The 23163-nt window shown below is 35.4% G+C and overlaps 2 long non-coding RNA genes across 2 annotated transcripts in view; one reads left to right on the top strand and one right to left on the bottom strand.

Annotated features, from left to right (window-relative positions):
- LOC149573292 (uncharacterized) overlaps positions 1-16059 on the bottom strand; it is a 33356-nt gene extending 17297 nt beyond the window's left edge. The window contains exon 1 of the long non-coding RNA XR_016359654.1: positions 15872-16059. This is a non-coding gene — a long non-coding RNA (uncharacterized LOC149573292). The remainder of the gene's footprint in view (positions 1-15871) is intronic.
- LOC149573293 (uncharacterized) lies at positions 9736-10368 on the top strand. The gene is made up of 2 exons (XR_016359653.1): positions 9736-10069; positions 10168-10368. It is a non-coding gene; the product is annotated as an uncharacterized LOC149573293 (long non-coding RNA).
- Positions 16060-23163: the final 7104 nt, after the last annotated feature.

The following is a 23163-nucleotide window of genomic DNA, read 5'->3' as shown; positions in this document are numbered from 1 at the left end:
GATGATTTACCATCAATAATGCATCTCATGATCAAATCAATCCGACCGAAGCTACAATCTCAACATCTCTGGCATCATGACTCATAAAGTGCAAAAAATAATAAAATAAAGGGTTAAGTGAATTGTTTGTATTTTTTATAACATCTATTTTACCTAAAAAGATCATTCTATTCTTTGCTAATGCTTGTGAAAGAGAGAAAAGAGTTAGAAAAGAGTATTGGGGTTTTGAGACAGAAATTAGCAAACTGGTTGGCTCACCCATTTTGATTTTTTATTGTTTGTGTAACTTTGTAACTTGCACTTAAGTATTGAGAGGAGCTAAAGAAAGCATTGGAGGAGGCTTCTACAAACTTACTTGCATTTCCATTGTTTGTGCAAAAATTGAATGATCTTGTCTTTGTAGTTTGTTCACTACAAACTTCACCTTCTTCATAGATAGATCTAGGGCATCGATCGTATTAGAGTTTGTTGATCCACATGTAGAGTGGAACACAAAGATTTTTTATCATGTCTTCAGTGATGAAGATGTGGAGTGGGTTGATTAGGTGGATTGGGAGACAAAGGCAGTAGTGATGATAGTCGAGGATGCTCCAATGCAAGGAGACCGAGTATAGGACCCTAAGGCTAGGAGTGATGGATCCGAGTTTGACTTTTGATTCCATGGATTTCATATATTGTAGACATTTGATAGTGACATTATGTTTAACTTTATATCATGTTATTTAGTTTTTTTTCCTTTAAAATTTGGCTTTTATAGTTATGTGATCTATGCAAAATTGTGTATGAGTGTTAAGTAGCTGCTATTTATTTCAATTATTGTGTATTTGATGTTAATTGACTTAATGATGCATGAAAAAAAAAGTTTAAATCCTTAAAAATCTTTGAATTTTATGGATTTTTTAATTTCCTGACTCCTTGTTGAGTCTTCGCTGACTCTAGTCGTTAAGTTCGAGTCTGAGCCCGATTTTGACTTTTCGAGTCAGAGGCAAGTCCGAGTCCTATAACACTGGTTCAAACTATTACCATTACATTAACAACATCAATGAATGCATATCACTATGCAAGCAATAATCAAAGAAAAGCTCATTAAATTTCCTGTTGATCATGCAAGGAAATCTTACAACCAACAAGTAACTAGTGGCATGGATTAGGTGAGTTCCAAAAAGATTGATTCACAATTACTTTCATCCAATTAAACTACTTCTATTCAATGTTTATAAAATATCAATCTAAGTGAGGAAATGTAGAAACCACTCAATACTTCAAAATAATACAATTAATCTACCATGAAGACCAACGATGAATTATGCCCAATTTTGCCAGTATCATAGCAACAATCTTAACATGTCCCTGCCTCTCTCATCTAAAACTAATGACTTACAATTGAAAAGGTCTTGCTTTTTTTTATAGTTGTTCAAATATAACAAAGGGCCAAGATTAATCCAACAAAGCTTTAATTAGGGTTTCCCCAACTACCATCTACAAGCATTAAATGCTAAGCCAATTACATCAAAGCACCACCTTGTGGGCCAATTCAAAGATTTCATTACTTTAACTTGCCAATAAGAAAATGGGTTATGTAGAAACTTATAGAAGATGACACCAATCAATGGTCCAATGAGAAAATGCCTCATGGGCTAACAACAAATCTTCCTTTAGAAGATAATTTCCTTTGACCTTTTATCCTTTTGTGAATTCAATCAATTTGTACATAACATTGTTAAGCTCTTCTATGGGGACACTTAACATGATCTGATTGGTTGAAGATGAGCAGGCATCACCTCATTGTGCTTGTCTTATAGACTAGACCAATCCCTTGGTGATGGGAAAATATCTCTTGATACTCAACATTATCAAATCCTAAATCTATTGTTGATGGCTCGTTTCCCAAATTGCTTTATCTTTATGAAGTCTTTCATCTTTTGGAACTCTTAATCTTGAAACCTTTCTTATTGTCATGACTTTGAACTTGCACTTGTACTTGAAATCTTGATGTCTTGCCCTTAATCTTGTGCTTGTAGAAGTGATGAAGGTTCTTCAAGTACTTGAATCTTGAACTTGGATTTTCAAATGAAATTCAATTTTATAATGACTTCCTCCCCTTGTAGTCTTGATTATGATGTTGCACTTGCTCTTTGAATTTCAGTTTGGTGTTTTGAATTTGATCTTGGGCTTACACCTTGATTTGTTTTGCAATAAAGAATCACCTTGCTCTCTTGATGAACAATTGGTGGCTAGATGATGCTCAAGTCCCCCAAGTTGTCCTTGGTCTTGGAATCATACTCGCACTTGAACCACAATAAAATACCATAGATTAGTACCTACGTTTTAAACCTTTACCACCAATAAAAAAAATTAGTGATAGGAAACTAAAACCTATGATGGGTATATTCTTTGAATTTGAAATGCACAACTAACTTCTTTATCTTGTAAAACTCAATTGCAATTGAACAGAATTTGTAACATTTCAATCATTTACTCAATCAAATTCAAGTTCCACAACCTAAGATGTATTATCGAATTTTCAACATTAGAAGTTTGATCATGGTCAAATGACATAAAGAGATCAGATTCAAACAGTTTCACCATTACTTGATTTTCATTCCAAATCTTCATCTAATCATGCACTTACATTCTTCAACTCAACATGAAACACCATATGGATAGATACTTGCTGCTGATAATAATATCTAAGCCTAAGACTCAGACCCAGAAAATTTCACTCTTACAAAAGTCTATTTTTTACCAAAATTTGGGTTGATATTGGCTCCTTGTCTTGATCTTTCTAGTTATTTAAGTCTAGACTTGGTCTCGAATTTGTGTGATCTTCCCAATAATATCTTGCCTAATTTGTTGCTTTTAAGGCTTGATCTGCACCTCTAAATTAGCTAGGTATGATCAAATGAGAGTTGTTGATCAAATGAGAGCTGGGTATTGAAACAACTTCAACACCCATCTTAATAGAGTGGTTAAACCAAAGGTGGTGCCTCTAATCAAGACCAACTTGGCCTTTTCCAATTTAATTATGGCCTTCCTCTAATCAATTCAAACTTCATTTTATGAACTTCACACCTCCTCACATTTAAATGCGCGCTTCCTCCATTTAAATCAAGCCTCTTGGATTGAATTCATGCCGCTGCAATTTTAAATTGTGCCTCATGCACTTGATTTAAAATTAAGTTTGAACCTTCTCTGATGCAATTCGGTGACATTCAATGCAATTTGAATGCCCCCTTAGGCTGGGCAGAAATCTCATACTAATAAGCCATTTGTCATGACATCGTGGCAGAAATAAAATGTTAATAAGGTGTTTGCATTTGCGTAGAGCAAAAATTAGACTCAAATAAGGCACAAGTAGAGACCCAAATTGGAACACACTTCAAGTTGTTGAGGAAGGGAAGAATTTAGCTAATAAGGCACCAACCATCAAACATGGCTTCACATAGGTGAAAATCTTGAGCGAATAGCAAATAAACTAAGTGCTGGCCGAAAATCACCAGCCAATAAGGAAAATGGTAAAGGCCAAGGTCAGAAATCAGATGGGCGGGATTCTAGCACAAATAGCACAGCTTGATGTCAGGTCAGAAATTGGGAATAAATAAGGAACTTTGCACTTGTACTAAAGTTTGATCTTGACGATGTGCATCGTAGGTTTGGACTTATCACCTTAAAAGTTGTTCAAATTATCATCAAATCACACAATACTAAAAACTCCACAAAATTTCTCAAGTATAAACCATGCTCACACCCCAAGTACAAGCTTCATATTTCTCTCTTGATCATCTCACATTTGAATTTCATCCATCCCATGACTGTTCAAACTCACCTTATTCAAACTTCTATTGGTCTTGATAATACTTCAATCAATATTGATCTTGATTTGGAATTTGTCGATTGAATCACCTCTATTTCATGAATTGCCCATTCTTTACTTGATCATGATCAATCTTAACTTTATTCTTTCGTCTCGCTATCGGACTTGACCAAATCACCTCTATTTCATGAATTGCCCATTCTTTACTTGATCACAATCAATCTGAACTTTGTTCTTTCTTCTCTAAGGTGTACACATCATAACTAGCCTCTAAGGTTTGAAAATTAAAACTAGCCTAAGGTTTGAACTCTCGCAATTGTTGAAGATCTGATGTAGCTGCTAGAGAGTCTTCTTTCGGCATCAAGAAATTTTGGTGTGATATGCCTCAGACAATTTATGACTTGGTATGCTTAGCTGAACAATAGAGTGGGTATGCTACGCTGAAGGTTCTGTTGATTTTTTAGTGTGCTCTGCTGAAGTCTATCAGCAGCTATGTTAGTTCATCTTCTTCATATCTCCATCAACTGTCGTCTACTACACGTGGATTTTATGTTGCCAGTTTCATGCCTCTTTTGTATCACATGTTTTCCGGCTATTTGAAATGAGCACTTCATCTTGTAACTATCGTGTTCTCCTTCCTTCTTGCTGGCATCGGCTACATCTCTCTATTCAGTGGAGCTTTTCGTTGACGGAACAATCCGTTTCTCTTCCAGCTTCGGACTTATGTTCGCATTCTTTTGGTTATGCGTTATTTTCTTTTGGAAGTGGTAGAGGATTCGTACTTTTGTCTTCTTACGGGCATATACTACTTCCGTTTTAGTTACCGAAATATGCTTGATGCTTGCAGGAGATAGACGGAAACAATTCTTATTCTCATTATCATTCACTTGTCTTCTGGCCTCTTTCTTTTCTGTGTAGTTCTTCTTGTGATACAGATAACATCTACAGATTTCTATTGTATCTTTGCATATTTGTCTATTCAACTTCTTGAGATTGATATTAAGCATTCATTCTCAGGTTGTGAGATTTTGAGAGCTATTCTGATATTTAATTCTTAGCATCTATTGTTAACTCTTTCAGAGTATGTTTAGATTCAAATCGTTGAAGCTGGTTTTGTAAAAGACTGAGAAAGTATTTGAGAAGCTCTCCTTTCAATTAATAATAGTATCAATTTTTTTGGGGCTGGGTTGTTTCCCTCATGGAGGAGGGTTTTTCCCAGGATAATTAATTCTTCTGTTTATTTTGCTTTGTTATCTCTGTTAATCTGGTTCATTTTTAACATGGTATCAGAGCCTAGTTGTTAAAGATCTGCTTTGGACCAGTTTTGATTTGTATTCAAGATGGTGAACAGACTTAAAGTTGAGGATCGATTGGAACGTTCGTCAAATTTTTCTTTATGGAAACCCAAAATTCTTGTGGTTCTTGAAGAAAATGATTTACTAGATCATGTTACCACTGGTGTCTCTGAAACTTCTGATGAGATGATCAAATTTCATTGGAGAAAAAATAAAATCTCAGCCAAAAATATCATAATAGATTTTGTGAAAGATAATTTCATTCCAGTCGTCACTAAATTAGATTCAGCTAAACAGATGTTTGATACCTTAAAAGAGGTTTATGAAATCAACAACACCAATAGGGCTCTTGCCTTGAGAAGTCAGCTGCTACATGTTAAGATGTCTAAAGGAGAATCTGTGATTTCTTACTTCATGAAAATTACAGATCTAAAAGATCAACTTGCTTCCATAGGTGAATCTTTTGGTGACAAAGATCTGATAATGATTGCTATGAATGGACTTCCTTGTTCATGGGAATCATTCATTCAAGGTATCAGTGGTAGAGGTGAACTTCCTAAGTTTGATAATTTAAGAGAAGATTGTATCCAAGAAGAATGCAGGCAGGAAGCAAGAGGCATTCTTTGGAAGTCCTTCACTAAGGATGATCATGTTCTTTCTTCTTATACATCTAAAGGAAAAAGGAAGAAAGGAAACTTTAAATGATTCAGAGAGAAAGACCTTGATTCCTCTGCTGACATCAGGAAAAAGAAAAGAAATCTTTCTCACATTCAGTGCTTCAGATGTGATAAATTTGGCCACTATGCTAGAGACTGTCATGTGAAACCAAAACCATCTCATGGAGCTGCTATTGTAGATGTGGAGAAATCTCCGGCAAAAGAGTCGTGCAAAAATTCTGAAGGTTTTCTTTTTGTTTCTGCTCTTTCCAGCAATATTCCCTCTAACAGTAATATTTGGCTGATTGACAGTGGTGCCTCTCGTCATATTACTGGTTTTAAAGAAAACCTTTCAGAGTTAAAGGTAAAATATTCACACCTAAATGTCATTATTGGTGATGATGCTAGTTACTTTGTTAAAGGTTCTGGCTCTGTTTCTTTCCATTTGGATTCTGGAATTCCTCTTCTTCTAAGTGATGTTCTTTATGTTTCGGGCATTAAGAGAAGCTTGATTTCTATTTCTGCTTTAGAAGACAAGGGCTTCAATATAGCTTTTTCTGATGGGAAAGTGTTAGCTTGGAAAAAGAATTCTGATTTTATCTCAGCTTGTGAGATTGGTGTTCGTCATGATAGTCTTTATCACTTCTCTGCTCTCTCTACTCAAGCTCTTTCTCTAATACATCTGACTCCTATGAATTATGGCACAAGAGATTTGGTCACTTGAATTTCAAAACTATTTCTTCTATGAAGGATGCAGTTATTGGTCTTCTTCAACTTAAAAGGAATCATGATGAAGTTTGCAAAGGTTGTGCTTTAGGTAAGAACATCAAAAGCCTTTTCATGATAGTGAATCTAGATCTAAAGGAATTTTAGAAATCATTCATTCAAATTTATGTGGTCCTATGTCTGTTGCTTCTCTTAGTGGATTCTGGTATTACATTTCTTTTATTGATGATTTCTTTCGTTAGCTAAGTTGCCAGTTTGAATTCTGGTACATATGCTGGTTCGAGATTTAAATTCGAAATTCATCCAAATATTTATTGGGTTGGGTTTGGAGTCATTTTGGGTTCGCCCGTACAAAAATATATCTTTAAAAAAAAAAGTGTGTTTGCATGTATATGCAACAACAAATAAGTCCATACACCACTCTACTAATAGTAAAGCAACATAGAAAAATACAACACCATATCTATGTTTCAATATAATAGGATAATAATTGCATCATTTAGCCATACATACAACATCATACACTTGCTTGGTCGCATGCATGGGACATATTTCCATATCAGGGGACAATTTGAGAATGAAAGGAATCATCAAAAATAGTGTAGTTATCTGAATTTTTCTTATATTGGTTAGAGGATTTCTAACCAAGCTAGATCAAAAGTTGAGATTCAGATTTGAAGCCCTGGATTCATAGAATATATCATAGTTTTTAAAAGAAATTCCTATATAATCATCAATTTGGACTTCACGAATTGTCAATTTAGATTTCCTCTATAAGAAACTTTTCATTTTCACTCACAAATGCATATATGACATATAAACCATATTTTTTGGCCTTTTTAGTGGTCACTTTTAGGGTTGGGAGCATCAAATAAACAAAGTTAGGCAACAAAACACTTTTAAAAAGTAAACACAAATTGTTTTTGAGACCAAATTCAGCTCAGGTTCGGCTGCTGGGCAACAAATTCTTTAAAATTCGCTCTAAATTATGCCCAGATTCCTCAGATAAAATTTGCAGTGAGTCTGTGGCTCTTTAGGAGAATTTGACAAGGCCCAAACTTTGGAGAGAACTGAACTAGACTTTGAGGGTTGCTGGAGAGAAAATGGCAACTTAGCTCGTAAGTGTTGGATTTATTTTCTGAAGTCTAAAGAATCAAATGAAGTGTTGTCTCAATTCAAAGATTTCAAAGCCTTGGTTGAAAACTTGTCCAACAAAAGTATTAAGACCTTGAGATCAGACAATGGTGGAGAGTGTGTTAGGGATCTTTCAAAATTTTCGTTCAGAAGCTGAGATTAAGAGGGAGTTTTGTGTTTTGTATAATCCTCAACAGAATGGTGTGGCTAAAAGAAAATATAGAACTGTTATTGAAGTAGCCAAAGCTATGATTCATGATCAAGACCTTCCTATCTTCTTATGGGCTAAAACTTGTGGAATAACAATACATATTCAAAAATTTTGCCCTCATCAAATTCTTGGCAATTTAACTCTAGAAAAAGCTTTCTCAGGTACTAAGCCAGATATAAGTTATTTCAGAATTTTTGGTTATCTGGTTTTTATTCATATTTATAAGGAGAAAAGATCTAAGCTTGAACCTTTAGGAAAGAGTGGTATCTTTGTTCGTTATAATGATTCATCTAAAGCTTATATGATCTACATTCTAGGTCAAAAATAGATTGAGATTAGTAGGGATGTTACATTTGATGAATTAAAAGCTTGTAAATCTTCAAATGTTTCGAGTTCTGGTAATTTTGAAGAAGACATTGATATTTCTCAAGTTCCCTTTAATTTAGATCCTTTATCTCTTGTAGAGGGGGTAACCTGTTGCAGATTTTAATTCTAATCCTTCTGATCTCATAGATATTTTAGTAGGTCCTAGCACCTCTTCATCTAGCAAGAAACGTCCTCTATGGGTTAGAAATCTTGTGGAAGAGAGTGAGCCTTGTGCTGCACCTTGTGGCACATTTAGAGAAAGTAAGAGGCCTCATAAGTTTTCTGGTTATGTTGCTCTAATAAATCATTTTATTGTTTTAAAATCTTCTAGTTTTGAAGAAGCTTCAAAATGTCAAGTATGGAAAGATGCAATGATGGAAGAATATCAGTCTATTCTAAAAAATGATGTGTGGGATTGTTCCAAGACCCAAAGGTAAGTTTGTGGTTTCTTCAAAATGGTTGTTTAAAATTAAACATTCTGCTGTTGGTAGTATAGAGAAATTTAAGGTCAGATTTGTTGCTAGAGGTTTCTCTCAAAAGGAGAGCATAGATTATGAGGAAATTTTTGCTCCTGTAGCTCGTTATACCACTATTAGATCTATCATGAGTATTGCAGTTGTGAAGGGCTAGAAACTCCATCAAATGGATGTTAAAACAACATTTCTTAATGGTGTTATTTATGAGGGAATTTTTATTGAACAGCCTGAAGGGTTCATTATTCATGAAAAAGATTCCTATGTATGCAAATTGAAAAAGGCATTATATGGCCTTAGCTTGGTATGAAAGGGTTGATAATTATCTTCTCAGTTTGGGATTTGAAAAGAATGATGCTGACTCAAATTTATATTTCCAAAAAAAAAAAACTTTTCTGATTCTTGTGCTTTATGTGGATGATTAATTTCTTACTGGTGATAATGATCTGATTAAGAAATGTAAAAAATATCTTACATCATAATTCAAAATGAAAGATCTCGTCTTCTTACATTATTTTCTTGGGCTTGAGATATGGCAATCTTCGAAAAGTATTCTTCTAAGCCAAGGTAAATATGCTTCAGACATTTTGAAAAAGTTTTGGTATGCTAGATTGTAAATCTATGGCCATTCCAATGGAGGCAAATCTTAAGAACTTCTACGAGGATGTTGTTGATTCAGATCTGATTGATCCTACCATGTATACACAACTTATTGGTTCACTCATGTACTTAGTTAACACAAGGCCTGATATTTGTTATGCTGTTAATACTTTGAGTCAATTCATGTGTGAACCAAGACAAATTCATTTAGTTGCAACCAAACATATTTTGAGATATGTTACTAGCACTTTGAGTTTTGGTTTATTTTTTATTCAAAAGTTGATTTAACTCTGATGGGTTTTTCTGATTCAGATTGGGCTGGATGTGCTTTTGACAGAAAAAGTACTTCAGGATATTGTTTTAGCCTGGGTTCAGCGATGACTTCATGGAGTAGTAAAAAGCAATCTTGTGTATCTCAAAGCACTGCTGAAGCAGAGTATGTCACAACATGTATGGTTGCAAAGGAAGCTGTGTGGCTTCATAAATTACTCTTTGACCTTTTTGGTCATATAGGCGAACCCACTATGATTATGTGTGATAATCAAAGTTGTGTAAAGATTTCAGCTCACCATGTCTTTCGTGATGGATTCAAACATAAAGAAACAAAATATTATTATTTAAGAGACATGGTTCAAAAGAAACTTATTGAACTCAAGTATGTTTCTACCGAAGAACAAGTTGCTGATATTCTAGCTAAGCCTCTTCCAAGAATGCAGTTTAACTACTTCAAAAAGAAGCTTGGTCTAATGGAGAATGATTTTCTTATTGAGAAAGAGTCTCAGCCTCAGTAACTGGTGAGTTCTTCTCTAGGAGAGAAGTCATATAATAATAATCCTTGTGTTCATCCTCTACAAGTAGGCATGATGAAAAACCCAACACCCTCTGCATGTAGGCATGGTGAACTTACCCTCTGGATAAAGGCATGGTATAAATAAAGTCTTCTCAGGGAGAAGATTGAGGTAAAATTCCTCATTCATACACCCTCTACAAGTAGGCATGGTGTAATACTTCCTCTGCAAGTAGGCATAATGGAAGCATGTTGTATTGTCTCATCTTAAAGGAGTAGCTATGATGAATTATGTTTTGATAACAATTGTTTTGATTTTGTTATAAGAAGATAACTATCATATTTTGTCAATACAATTCTTATGGTTAATACAATTTGTATATTGTTATAATGTGATAAAAATACTATAAATTTTATAGGAAATGTTGCATTAATCATTTGACTGGTTGTAGCCACTCTAACGTTGCATTAATCATTTGACTGGTTGTAGCCACTCTAACACTAGCTCATAGGGAAGATTCAAAGATTTCTCTCTTGCTAAGAGGGAGTGTTGAAGATCTGATGTAGCTGCTAGAGAGATCTTCTTTCTGCATCAAGAAATTTTGGTGTGATATGCCTCAAACAAGTTTTGACTTGGTATACTTAGCTGAACAATAGAGTGGGTATGCTACGCTGAAGGTTCAGTTGATTTTTTGGTGTGCTCTGCTGAAGTCTATCGGCAGCTATGTTAGCTCAACTTCTTCATATCTCCTTCAGCCGTCATCTACTCCACATGGATTTTTTGTTGTTGGATTCATACCTCTTTTGTATCACACATTTTCTGGCTATTTGAAATGAGTGCTTCATCTTGTAGCTGTCGTGTACTCCTTCCTTCTTGCTGGCATCGGTTACATCTCTCTATTGTGTGGAGCTTTTCATTGACGGAACAATCCTTTTCTCTTCTGGCTTCGGACTTATGTTCGCATTCTTTTGGTTATGCATTATTTTCTTTTGGAAGCGGAAGAGGCTTCGTATTTTTGTCTTCTTACGGGCATGTTGTTCAAGCAATATATACTACTTCCATTTTAGTACTGAAATATGCTTGATGCTTGCGGGAGATAGACGGAAACAGCTCTTGTTCTCATTATCATTCACTCATTTTCGGGCCTCCTTTTCTGTGTAGTTCTTCTTGTGATTGTAAGAACTCCAAATAGGCTCTACGCTGATCACTGTTTGTTTCCCTGGGTGTAATAATTGTTTTTGGTTTGTTTTTTAATGTTTTAAGCTGTTTTTGGGTTTTTGAGTTGATGAAAAGAAAATACAAATATTGAAAACTAATCTACCTCAAATTATAACTCAAATCTGATTATAATGCTAATCAAATTCATTTATTCAGATGGCTCCTAATGTTTGTACAATACTTATTGCTGGAAGCATACATTAAAAACATCATCATTAATAGTTGAAAAAAACCTGATTTTTGTCTCCGATATGCAACCCACGCTGCTGGTTGCTTCCTCCTTGGGCAGCGCCTATCAAAAACCGCAATATTAAATCTCTGATTTTTAATTCACTGTAGCGTTGTACTGTTCACAGCACTGTAGCTGCTGTTATAACCCCTTCCAACCTGTAACAGATTCATCCAATTCTTTCCTACTAAACACAATATTGACTCCAGAATGAAGTCAACTCACAGGCAAAATTCAAGTGATATTTCACATCCTCAAATTGCATCAACTCTAAAGATACTACGTCCTTCACAGTTTGAATTCTTCTCAAACTTGTAGAAACCCTTGTTGCCACAACTTCAAGAAATTTCACAAGGCAAAGTTTTTAAGCACTTCTCATAACCTGCTCTTGAAGGAAGACAAGGTTTGTTTATAAGAACTCCTCGACTCCAGAATGAGTCTCCACGCTCAATGTGGGATAAAAGATATAATAATAACATAAAAAATGTTATTACATTAAAACTTAGAAAATCCCTTTTAATTTTTCCATAAGCTTGGACCCACAATTAATTGAAACAATGACCCCTTTTATGATATCATGACCCTCACTTAAGTTATATATTATAACTTAACAATATAGGCTCAAAACCAATAATGTTTATTTTAACTAAATAAACATTAATATCTCCATTATTACTCAACATTTTTTGAATGTCATTTGGACTGGGAGCTAACATGATAGAACTGCATATGACCATACCCCTTTCTAAAAATAGCAGGGGTCTATCTTTATAACTCCAAAACTGCTAAAAATAGCCTGACCAAGCCAAACTCAAAAGAAAACTCATCATAAACAAACTCTGGCAACCCAGAAGAGTACTCTGCTTTGGTCTTTGGAGGATCTCCACACCAAGGTGACCCTCTATCCAATCTTATTAGCCTACGAGGGTCTCTGATAGGCTAATCACCAGCTAAAGTGATGTCTCTAGCTAGAAGGGGACATCACAGTGATACAGATAACATCTACAAATTTCTATTGTATCTCTGCATATTTGTCTATGCAACTTCTTGAGATTGATATTAAGCATTCGTTCTCAAGTTGTGAGATTTTGAAAACTATTCTGATATTTAATTCTTAGCATCTATTGTTAACTCTTTCAGAGTATGTTTAGATTCAAATTGTTGAAGCTGATTTTGTAAAAGACTGAGAAAGTATTTGATAAGTTCTCCTTTTAATTAATAAAGGTATCAACTTTTTGGGGTTGGGTTGTTTCCCTCGTGGAGGAGGGTTTTTCCCAGGATAATTGAGTCTTCTATTTATTTTGCTTTGTTATCTCTGTTAATCTGGTTCATTTTTAACAGAAATGTTGCCAATTTATTGCTACACTAACACCTAATGACAAGTAAGGCAAACAAAAGAGGTCCTCATTTGCAATGGAGTGATGTTGTGAAAAGGTCACAACAGTACCTAGATCATCCAGCCTTGAACAATCACTCTCATAATCAGAGGGTCATTTCCAGAGCCATTTGGTTTCAACACCTTCTACATTTGTTTGGGACGATCCTTGACCATAGGATCTGATAACAACTCAGATTCCAGGATGGCCTTGGGACGGTTAAACCTACAGCTTTCAACCCCTTTATTAAGCATTGGGTTTTTGATGCCAATTGTGTGAGAAAGAGTATCTACTCTTCATGCGCCAACCCAGAGCATTTCTCCTTTTCCTTAGGTATGCCACTGAGCTTCATTCTTGAGAAACACTTTATTTGGGAGGTCGCTATCACCTGAAGATCCATTCTATTAGAGATTTGATCTCTTTTATTGACAGGTGCCTCAGTCTATGGCAATAGTTTCTACACCCACTTTTAGAACCTAGGGCAGGGACATCCTAACTTGGGTGGGATCTTCTTCGACATGACAAGCAGTTTTATTTTTAATTCCTGTATTTCTATATACAAGTCATTCATCTGCTGAAGTCAGAGCTCAGATCTTCAATGGAATCTCGTACATTGTGATAACTTTGATTCACACATACAAACCCAGTTTAGAGGGTAATTTCGTAATAAATTAAGTAGTTATTAGGAAAGTTTTGTATCAAACGTTGTGTAGGTTGGTATTAGTAACCAATCCAAGTGCTATATGTAGCACTCCATGGAATAGAAGTGGTATGGTAATATTGATAGTACTGGCATGTAACTCAATTGGTACAATTAATAAAGATATATTTTTCCATTTGTGTCTTGTTCAAATTATTAGAATGAATACGAAGATATTACTGTAACTTATATATTTGTATATTGTTGGCAACATTCTTTACGATATTGGCATCAACACTGAACTCTTTATCACCCATATCTACCTTGAGGGCAAGACCAAGCTCATCATAAATTAGTTTCAAACAATCCTCTAACCACTAATCAAGAGGTAAATTAACTCTGATCAAAATAGGGCTTTCCAAGGGAACCATGTTTCTTATATTGAAATTTGGGCTCCTTTTCTGGTTAAAAATGAAGTTGCCTTTCATATTATATGGGCCTCCTCCAGAATCACAGCTTCGTCTTCTTCCTTGTCAAATCACCATGGAAAAATGTTTTGACAAGAAACTAACAACAACCTCTTCTTTCCAAGTCTCAAAAGTTCAACTACGAATCTCAGCCCTAGCCCATTTCACTCCTAAAATTCTCCATATAATTGCAGTGTGTTGAAGGTATACCACATCGCTTTCATCTTTACTGGCAACATCAATGTTTATCACCTTGTTATTTGCCTTGCCTTCCTTGGATCTATTGCAGAATCTCTTCCACACAACTGGAAATTCAAATGTGTTTTTTGAAAATTATCTGCTACTCGCAAGTGCCCTGTTTTTCTCTTTTGCACCATTGCATTCATAATTTTTAAAACAAATGAAAAAGAGATCTTTCTGCAAGATTTGAGAAAATGTTACAAAAAGACCCATTTTTTGAGCCAAAGAGAATATAAGCAATCATCAGAGAATTTCTGTGAAGGTAAAAGCATCACAAGTTAAGTAGAGAAAAATATGCCAAATAATTTAAGCTAGAGCTACCTTTTTCCAAAACACCAACCATTTCTCATCAAGAACAAGGGACAAAATAGCCATATGCCCACATTTATTGCCATCATTTTTGCTGTGTTTGAGAAGGTTTCTCAGTCTACTCCAAAAGATATGCACCTCCATTGACCTAAGCAAGAAGAACTTTGCTAAATGTTTGACCATCATTAGCGTTTTGATATTCCATGTAGCACAGAATCTGGAAGGTGCCAAACCAAATCTGACACCCTCGTATCACATGGAAGAGGTTAGTTGATTAAAGAGGATTTAAGAATTATTCGAGATAAAACCATTTCAATATCTGTATGGCCATTCTGGCCACACAAATCCTGGGAGATAAATCTGCCATATGGTAAACTGTATCACAAACAAGCAACTTAGTACAATAATTAACAAATCATCATGCATTTGATTGTATGTGGTCCTCACTACCCTTCACATTGCCTTGTCCCCTTGTAGATGATAGCTACATTCTTCTGTAGAGAATTAAGTACAAGAAGCTGTGCCATCTCTGCTTAATTTTCCCCTCACGAGTGTGTTGAATTTAAACTTCTTTTGTCATGTATCTTACTCTTTCCCCCCCCCCCAGGTTTTTGTATATTAAATGAGTCCATTATGAGTACATTGCACCACTTTCTGACACCGATGCCATTTGAAGCCAATTTAAAGTATTAGAAGCATAGAGGATGAAGGAGAGGAATCTGTGCATTTGCATCTCTAGTTAGTCTTGTCAGTATTTTGAAGTTATTATTCTTTGTGCAACGGACTTGTTCTGTTTTTTCCAGGTTTTGATATTAAATAAGTCCATTCTAAGCGCATTCTACAACTCAATTATTAGAAGCATGGATAAATAAAATTTGTGTCATTTGTCGAAAATAGCACCGTAGTGGTTTGTAAATTTGTAGTAGGTTTCTGGCATTCTGCCATATGAAATATTTCAGTTTTGTAGGTTAGAAAAGTTTCTGTACCTAATTGACAAAAGTGTCTATATTGAGTGTTGTTGAAACTCGTGGTTGTACATAACAATTTTTAAATTTCTTGAAAGAAAGAAAGAGGAACTCCAAGTTTGTTGGCATTTTTGGGGACGCGGGGGATGTCAGAGGGGACGGCTGTATAAAAATTAAAGAAAATTTAAAAATTAAAATACATAGAAAAATTCCAAATATTCATACGATAACATTTTAAAATCATTCATCATATACATTGTACATAGCAACTGAGTTGAATTGAGAGTTCAAATAAGAGTTCAAATCCATAAATTCATATACATCACAGTCAACGTTAATGGGACATCAGATGTAAATTACAGACCTGTCAGAAGTCGTCATAATATCTTAGTAAGGACTACTTTTCGGCACAGCACTGGTGAAGGCGGCAATGGCTAAAGGGTAAATTATTTTGTTTACCCTGCCTGTGCCACACTGCGTACGGGGCCGGACTGTCAGAGGCTGCCGTCCAATTCATTCTGACATCGTCGGTACTGTCACTGTCCGCCACCAAAATACTGAACACAAAAACAATTATGGAGGAGGATAATATCAATTATGTGAAATAACAAAAACCAATTAATAAAAATCAATTAATTGGATGTATGTTTTGCAACTAACTAATTTATTATTTATCTTCTTTTAATTTTTCATTTTAATTTTATTGAATGAGATAAAAATTAAAATAAATCACATATAACATTTAAACTAGTAAATCAAGATCTTTTATCTACACATTTCTAACAAATCTAGATTGACATATAATTTGTAATCATAAAACTAGAAATAGACATAAAAAATAATTTAAAATATATATAATATTATAAACATTATTAACTTTTGATGGCTCAATGATGTTCTATATCTTAACAAAAAAATCCTATATATCTTAGATTTTTCTCCTCATCTGACAAATTTTGAACAAAATATGAAATGTTAGAATTTGAACAAATTATTTAAATTTTATTTTTAAAACAAATAAATGAACATAATAATTTATAGAATGAGAAAACTAAATAAATTAACGTGAAAAAAACAATGACAATTTGTAAGGTGTTTGCAACTAAAGCCCATTTACCTCGTTTCAATTTGTGTAATTTTTTTTTAACTTTTCCCATGTTTAATGCATTGAATAATAATGCCGCATTAAATATTTGTTAAGTCTGCTTAAGTTTTATTATAATTCATAAATAAATTCTTATGACAATAACTTACAAGAAATGAAAAGTTGATATTATCCTCTCTATAATTGTTTTTGTGTTCAGTATTTTGGGAGCCGTAAGAACTGTGACAGTACGGACGATGTCAGAATGAATTAGATGGCAGCATCTGACAGTCCGGCCCCGTAGGCAGTGTGACATAGGCAGGGTAAACAAAATAGTTTACCCTTTAGCCATTGCCGCCATTACACCATACAGATTGTTGTGGACTGTCATATATTCAATGCTGATTCATGTAAGTGCAAATTACATAAACATATTGCAGAGTGTTTGGATTTGTAAATCAATTTTTGCTTTGATCTAATACAATTCGGATATATTCAAAGGGTTGTTTGAGAGGATATTGAGGGCTTGGAGTTCTTTGTTTCCAAAAACTCATATTTCCAGATATATATATATATATATATTTGAATGAGTTTATTTTTCAAATTGCTTTAGAAAACTGGGGACAGCTGGCAGCCCCCTTTCTCCTACCATCCTGTCCGCCCTACATGTTTTCTCAGGGTTTGGGGGGCGACAAGGGGACCTCCTCTACCTTTTGGCTTCCGGGATTACCCAGGAAATGTGTCACCAGGTAAGCCTGCACTGAATGAATCCATGTCCAATTCTGAGAAAACAGGCCATAGGTATGTGCCATAAAATGCTAATGAAGATGGCTTATTATGGTCTGCTGCGAGAGGCAACAAAAAGGAATCCTATACCATATAAAATGTACTTGGTGTTGCAGTGAAGTAGTAGTAGTATAGGATTAAGGGATTTTAATAAACATGACATGGCCCTTGCTAGTAATGGGATTTATAAAGCCTTGGTCAATAACTTTGGGAAGTGCTTATTTGGAACAACATACAAAATGCTGTCTCTGAATAAGCCAAGAGTTGGAAACATCTCCCATCGTACTACATTCTTTTGGTGGGCTCTAAATAATTCCAGCAGTGTCTAATGTGTTTGAATGTATTTGGACAGCATTGGAAACCACAAGAATGCATGTAAAAGTGGGTGATTTTAGATCGTCATTCAGGTTCCTTTAAGCCCTAAAAGGTCCGTTCAGTGGAACCTTACCAGCAAAGGAAACCCCTTGCACTTCTTTAGTGTTGCTCTGCAAAAGCCTGCAACATAAAAGGCATCACAGGCTTCAATGGCATTATTAATAATGATCATCTTAAAGCTTGGCATGGAGCAAGCAATGACTTTAATATACTTCCAACTCCTTGGAGGATCTTCTCTCTTTCTTAGAGAAGCTCGTAGTATTATCCCTTTTACAGCGTGCTTCCTGAATAACAATGATTTTCTTAATAATAAATATCTCCTAGTCAAAGGAACTAAAATTGTTTTCTTAATTTTATCTCCTGGTTGAAAACTTGAAGGAACTAAAATTGGTAAAGTATCTCCTAGGCTAATTTACAGATCAGTGTATACCTCCTATTAGCTTGCTAAATAAATTCATGTTGGAGCTTTACCTTTTCTGATAAAATCTGGTATAAAATATGGAGTAATATTGTGAAAAGTTAAAAGTTTATATCAATTATTCCTTTTCTATTGAGTGCCAAATTCTCTAAGATCTAACTTTCTGTTGTCCTCTTAAGCCATTAAGAGTAATGAACAATAGATCAGAGATGCTAGACCTTAGTACTTGTGGTGGTCCTTTGCAGTTCTACCTGTAGGTTTAAAGGAACTCGACAAAGATGACGACAATGAATTAGAGTTTGGATGGTGACTTGTACAATGTGCTCTAACTGTGCAGCACCGGCGTAAACATGTGTGGAATGTGCTGAAATCGGATTGATGATCATAAGACACGAGTTGGCATTACCGTAAGTTCTTATTGGAGATCATAGAACATGAGTTGGCATTATACCAGGTTCTACATAAATCATGTAGAGATGTTCACGGTGGAGACAGATCCAAAGATGATGTTTCTGTTATAAAGCCACCAATGAATATTCACTCCTCCTGTGATAGAAGAAGTTTCTAATATGTTACTAGGAACTGGTTAATCTTTGTTGTATATGATCTAAACAGTACTATCGCTGTTTTGCTGGTATTCAAAACAGTGTAAAGTAATGGAATTCCGAGCTTATTATGTTTGAGGTTAGACCTCAATATGCAACCTTGATAATGGTGAGAGTAAAATAGAAGTTTAGAAAATGCTCTGGTGCAGCCTAATAAGCAAGAATAGAATCAGCCCAAAAAAAGAACATGTTTCCAAGAAGATCTAGTCATCATGAGAGACTTGAACATGGATCTCAAGCTCCAGGGCACCTTGAATCTAAATGATTATCATTCAGTATACAATCCTAAAACAAATGACCAAGTGTGTTGTCAACTATGACTGTAAAATTGTAAATTCTTTGTCCACGTTGATCTAAGTTTTTATAATTCATAAATCCGTTGCTAGATTGATATCATCCACTTGGGTGAGATCTCAGGGCATTGCATGAATTGGGATACATTCAAATTAATTTGCCGTCTGAAACTCCAATCCTTGTGATTTCCATATTTTCTGGACAACGAAATATAAATTATTATTAAAGAACGCTAGCATATTGAGAATTTAAGAACGCTAGCATGTTGAGAATTTCGGGAATTGAACACAGGACCTCGGTAAACCAGAATGTCTTTTGCTGATGTCGAAATAAAGTAAATTTATATTTATTTTTTAAAAGTCTAAAATGCAAACAATGTTATGGAGCCTTCCACTAAGAAACTACTGAAAATGCAGCTTCAAACAAGTTCATCGTACAAATAATAAAATTATCATTTTGGATTGCCTATTAAGATTGTCATAGCATATTGTTGATCTTGTTTAAGAGATTTAATAGTAGCTTGTAATGAACTACGACTTTGTAGTTTGGACCTTGACAGTTTTTTCTTCTGCTTATCAAAGATCACTGTCCGTCAAGTTACTATAGAAAATGGATACTTGTGGCAGTTTCATAGAAATTGTCAGTTGCACATATGGATGCTGTGACTGTCACTCCAGGACATTGATTGACACCATCTAATGGTTAAAGAGATTGTAAATGATATATCACAGATTCACTGTCAATATGATGATAGAGGATTTAACAAATATGATGATAGAGGATTTAACAAAGAAATGAAATAAATATTAAAAGGACTCAAGAATACAGTTCATGCAAGATTGCCAAGTAAGTCTGTTATAATATTGATATATATGGGATGTTCAAGCAACATGCGTGGAAAAAAAGTTGATGGCATTTTGCATTTTTTATTATGCTTTAAAAAAATCTTGTATGAATATCCCTTAATTGGGGCATTTAAACAAACAATCTTTGTTCAAGATGTTAGCTGCTATTTTTTGCAGGCAAGACAAGTTATATCCGATCTACTTACGTAGGTTGAAGCATTAGAGCTTGAAAACATAATCTGCAGTCTAGGTTTGCAGAAAAAACGATCTACAATGATACAAAGATTTTCATGTGAGAAATATTAAATATTTCAATCACAAAAACAACCCTAAACCTAAAAATTTGTTCAACAACAACTATTATTGAGTACCAAAATTTGCTCGGTAACATAAGAAATCAAGTGGTAGGAGAGTTACCAAGTGAGCTCGGTAAATGAAGGGCAAACACCTCGGTAGCCAAAGGATACCGAGTGAGCTCGGTAAAGACACAACTCGGTAACCAAAGGATACCAAGTGAGCTCGGTAGTGTGATTACCGAGTGAATTTTGTAACCACAGGAAGGTGGAGCTCGGTAGAAGAAAGCACCGAGTGAGGTCGGTAGCCACTGCTGGGAGGAGCTCGGTAGAAGACGTTACCGAGTGAGATCGGTTTGAACTGCAAATGACTTCTACCAAAGACAATACCGAGTGTAGACTTATGATGTGAATATGTTCACCATTAAAACCAGAGACCCAAAGCTTGAAATATTCAACAATAAACTTCACAAATACAATGAACAAGAAGCAATGGAATCACATGTGCCTGCTTGCTTACTATTCAACTTAGATTCAAACTATTACAAAATCTGGGAGCATTTGGCTTCAACCAGAAAACCCTAAACTAGTAAAACTTGAACAACTTCAATACTTAGAAACTTTAAACTTACAGCTCTAATGGCTGCATACAATAATGCCTGGAGCAATCACTGCTTCAACAGGACGAATGAAACAATACACTATGAACTATGAACTTATAGAATGACAGGAAGAAGCATGTGCAACTGCAAGCACGACAACGATCCCTTCTGTCTCTGCAACAACTAATCTGCTAATCACCTTCTTTGCTCTTTGCAACTTCTGAGCTCTTCAACTTCCTTTGTCTCTCTGTCTTCCTTTGACTACTCGAATGAATGTGAACAATCCTTTTTTGTCTTCTGCCAAAAAAGTTTTCCCCCTCATTTGCAAATTTGAAAAACTCACCTATCTGTAATAAATTTTCTAGCTGTTGTGCAATCCGTCAGGGGTGGTAGGTGGGCATTTGGCTCCAGGGAGAAATGACCATTTGCATTTAATATTCCAACACTCCCCCTCTATCCCGAGCCAAACAAACAAGGATCACAGCTGATCCAAATCAACTACACCAAGGCACTCTCTTAGGTGTACAAAAGTTCCAATGCCTAATGGCTTGGTAAAAATGTCTGCTAGTTGCTACTCAGACTTGCAAAATTCCATCTTGATATCCCCATTCTCCACCAACTCTCTGATGAAGTGATATCTGATCTCTATGTGTTTACTTCTCCCATGGAAGACTGGATTCTTGGACAATGCAATAGATGAGATGTTGTCACAATAAATTGTGGTTCCATCCTCTTGTCTTTCATTCAAATCTGTCAAGATCCTCCTTAACCAAATAGCCTGACATGTTGCTACATTTGTTGCTATGTATCAGCCTCTGCTGTAGATTGAGCAACAATAGGTTGCTTCTTGGATGCCCATGAAATTGCACCCGATCCCATATGAAACATATATCCGGAAGTGCTCTTCCTATCATCTAAACTTCCAACCCAATCACTATCTGTATACCCCACCAACTTGAAATTATTTACTGCAGTATACAAAATTCCAAACCCCTTGGTACCTTTCACATACCTTAGGATCCTCTTTCCCGCTTTCCAATGGGAATCCTTTGGTGTTTCCATAAATCTGGAAATCAAACTTACTGCATGCATTAGGTCTGGCTGAGTTGCAGTCAAATACATCAAACTTCCAACCATACTCTTGTATAGTGTTGGATCCACTCTTTTTCTGTTGTCTTCTATGCTCAACTTCAGACCTATTGTTGTTGGTGTGGGGGTTGCCTTACTATTCTGCATTTTGGATCTCTCCAATGTAATGCCCCGCTCGGAGATCCTTGGAAACAAGGATGAAAAACAAGTCAGAATAATTTTTTTTTTTTTAACAAGTGTAAGTGTACATGATACAACCTACACAAACCAAAAGATCGCAACGGAAGACTAAAAGACAACCAAGCACCAACGGATCTCCAAACGCCACTACCAACTAGAACACAATCATGAAAACCACAAAAGGCTAGCAAGCTTAAGGACATAAGCTGACTCTTGGAAACTGGCTAAGTCTGAAATCCTGAAGCCCTGAAATTTGGCTAAGTCTGAATTTCTGAAGCCCTGATTTTTCCTAGAATCTACACCTTAGCTCGTAGAGGTCTAAAACCCATCTCAAATGAATCGTCGCATATATTAAAATATATCTTAAGTATACTTAAACGCTATATTTTAAACCCCAAAGGACTACAACAGAAACCCAAAAATTGAATTTCAAAAGAAACCTCCTACATTCAAAATGCAACAACATAGGCTTGAAGAACGCCCAAAAGGGTATCCAGATCAACTCTCAAAAAGATCAGAACACTACAAAAAGTGCCCGCTGTTGGCACGCGCAAGTTTTTGCCAAAAGGCGTGCGACACTTTTCACTAAGGGAGGGCGACACTTCTCCCTTACTGCGTGCGACACTTCTCAAGAAGGCGTGCGATACTGGAAAAGTATCGCGCGACATTTCTCATGAAGCCGTGCGACACTCTTCCAGTGTCGTACGACACTTCTTTAGTAATGTGTGCGACACTTTTTATTTTTGTGCGACATTATTTCTATGGGCATGCGATACTTTATCAGTGTCGCACAATGCTGAACAAATGTCGCCCATAGAAAATAAAAACACTTACAGAAACCCAAAAACGGGAATAAAACAACAAAAGAACCTCCACACTGGGGAGTACCGGATCCACATCTCGAGGCCAAAACACTCGAACCAAAATTGAGTAACGGAAAATGAGATCTAACCATCTATCAAACAAAGAAGGGAAAGTACAGAAAGGAAACATTACGACAATTGAAATAACATTGCAATGAACATGAAAATAACCTCTTACATTTAAGCATAAATATAAAAGCAATAAACCAATTAACCAAACTA

The sequence above is a fragment of the Cupressus sempervirens genome, chromosome 2, assembly GCF_028749045.1.
Source record: "Cupressus sempervirens isolate cs-2001-9-10 chromosome 2, ASM2874904v1, whole genome shotgun sequence".
Classification (NCBI taxonomy): domain Eukaryota; kingdom Viridiplantae; phylum Streptophyta; class Pinopsida; order Cupressales; family Cupressaceae; genus Cupressus; species Cupressus sempervirens.
The sequence above is the reverse complement of the archived record's forward strand: the minus strand, read 5'-3'. Positions and strand labels throughout refer to the sequence as shown.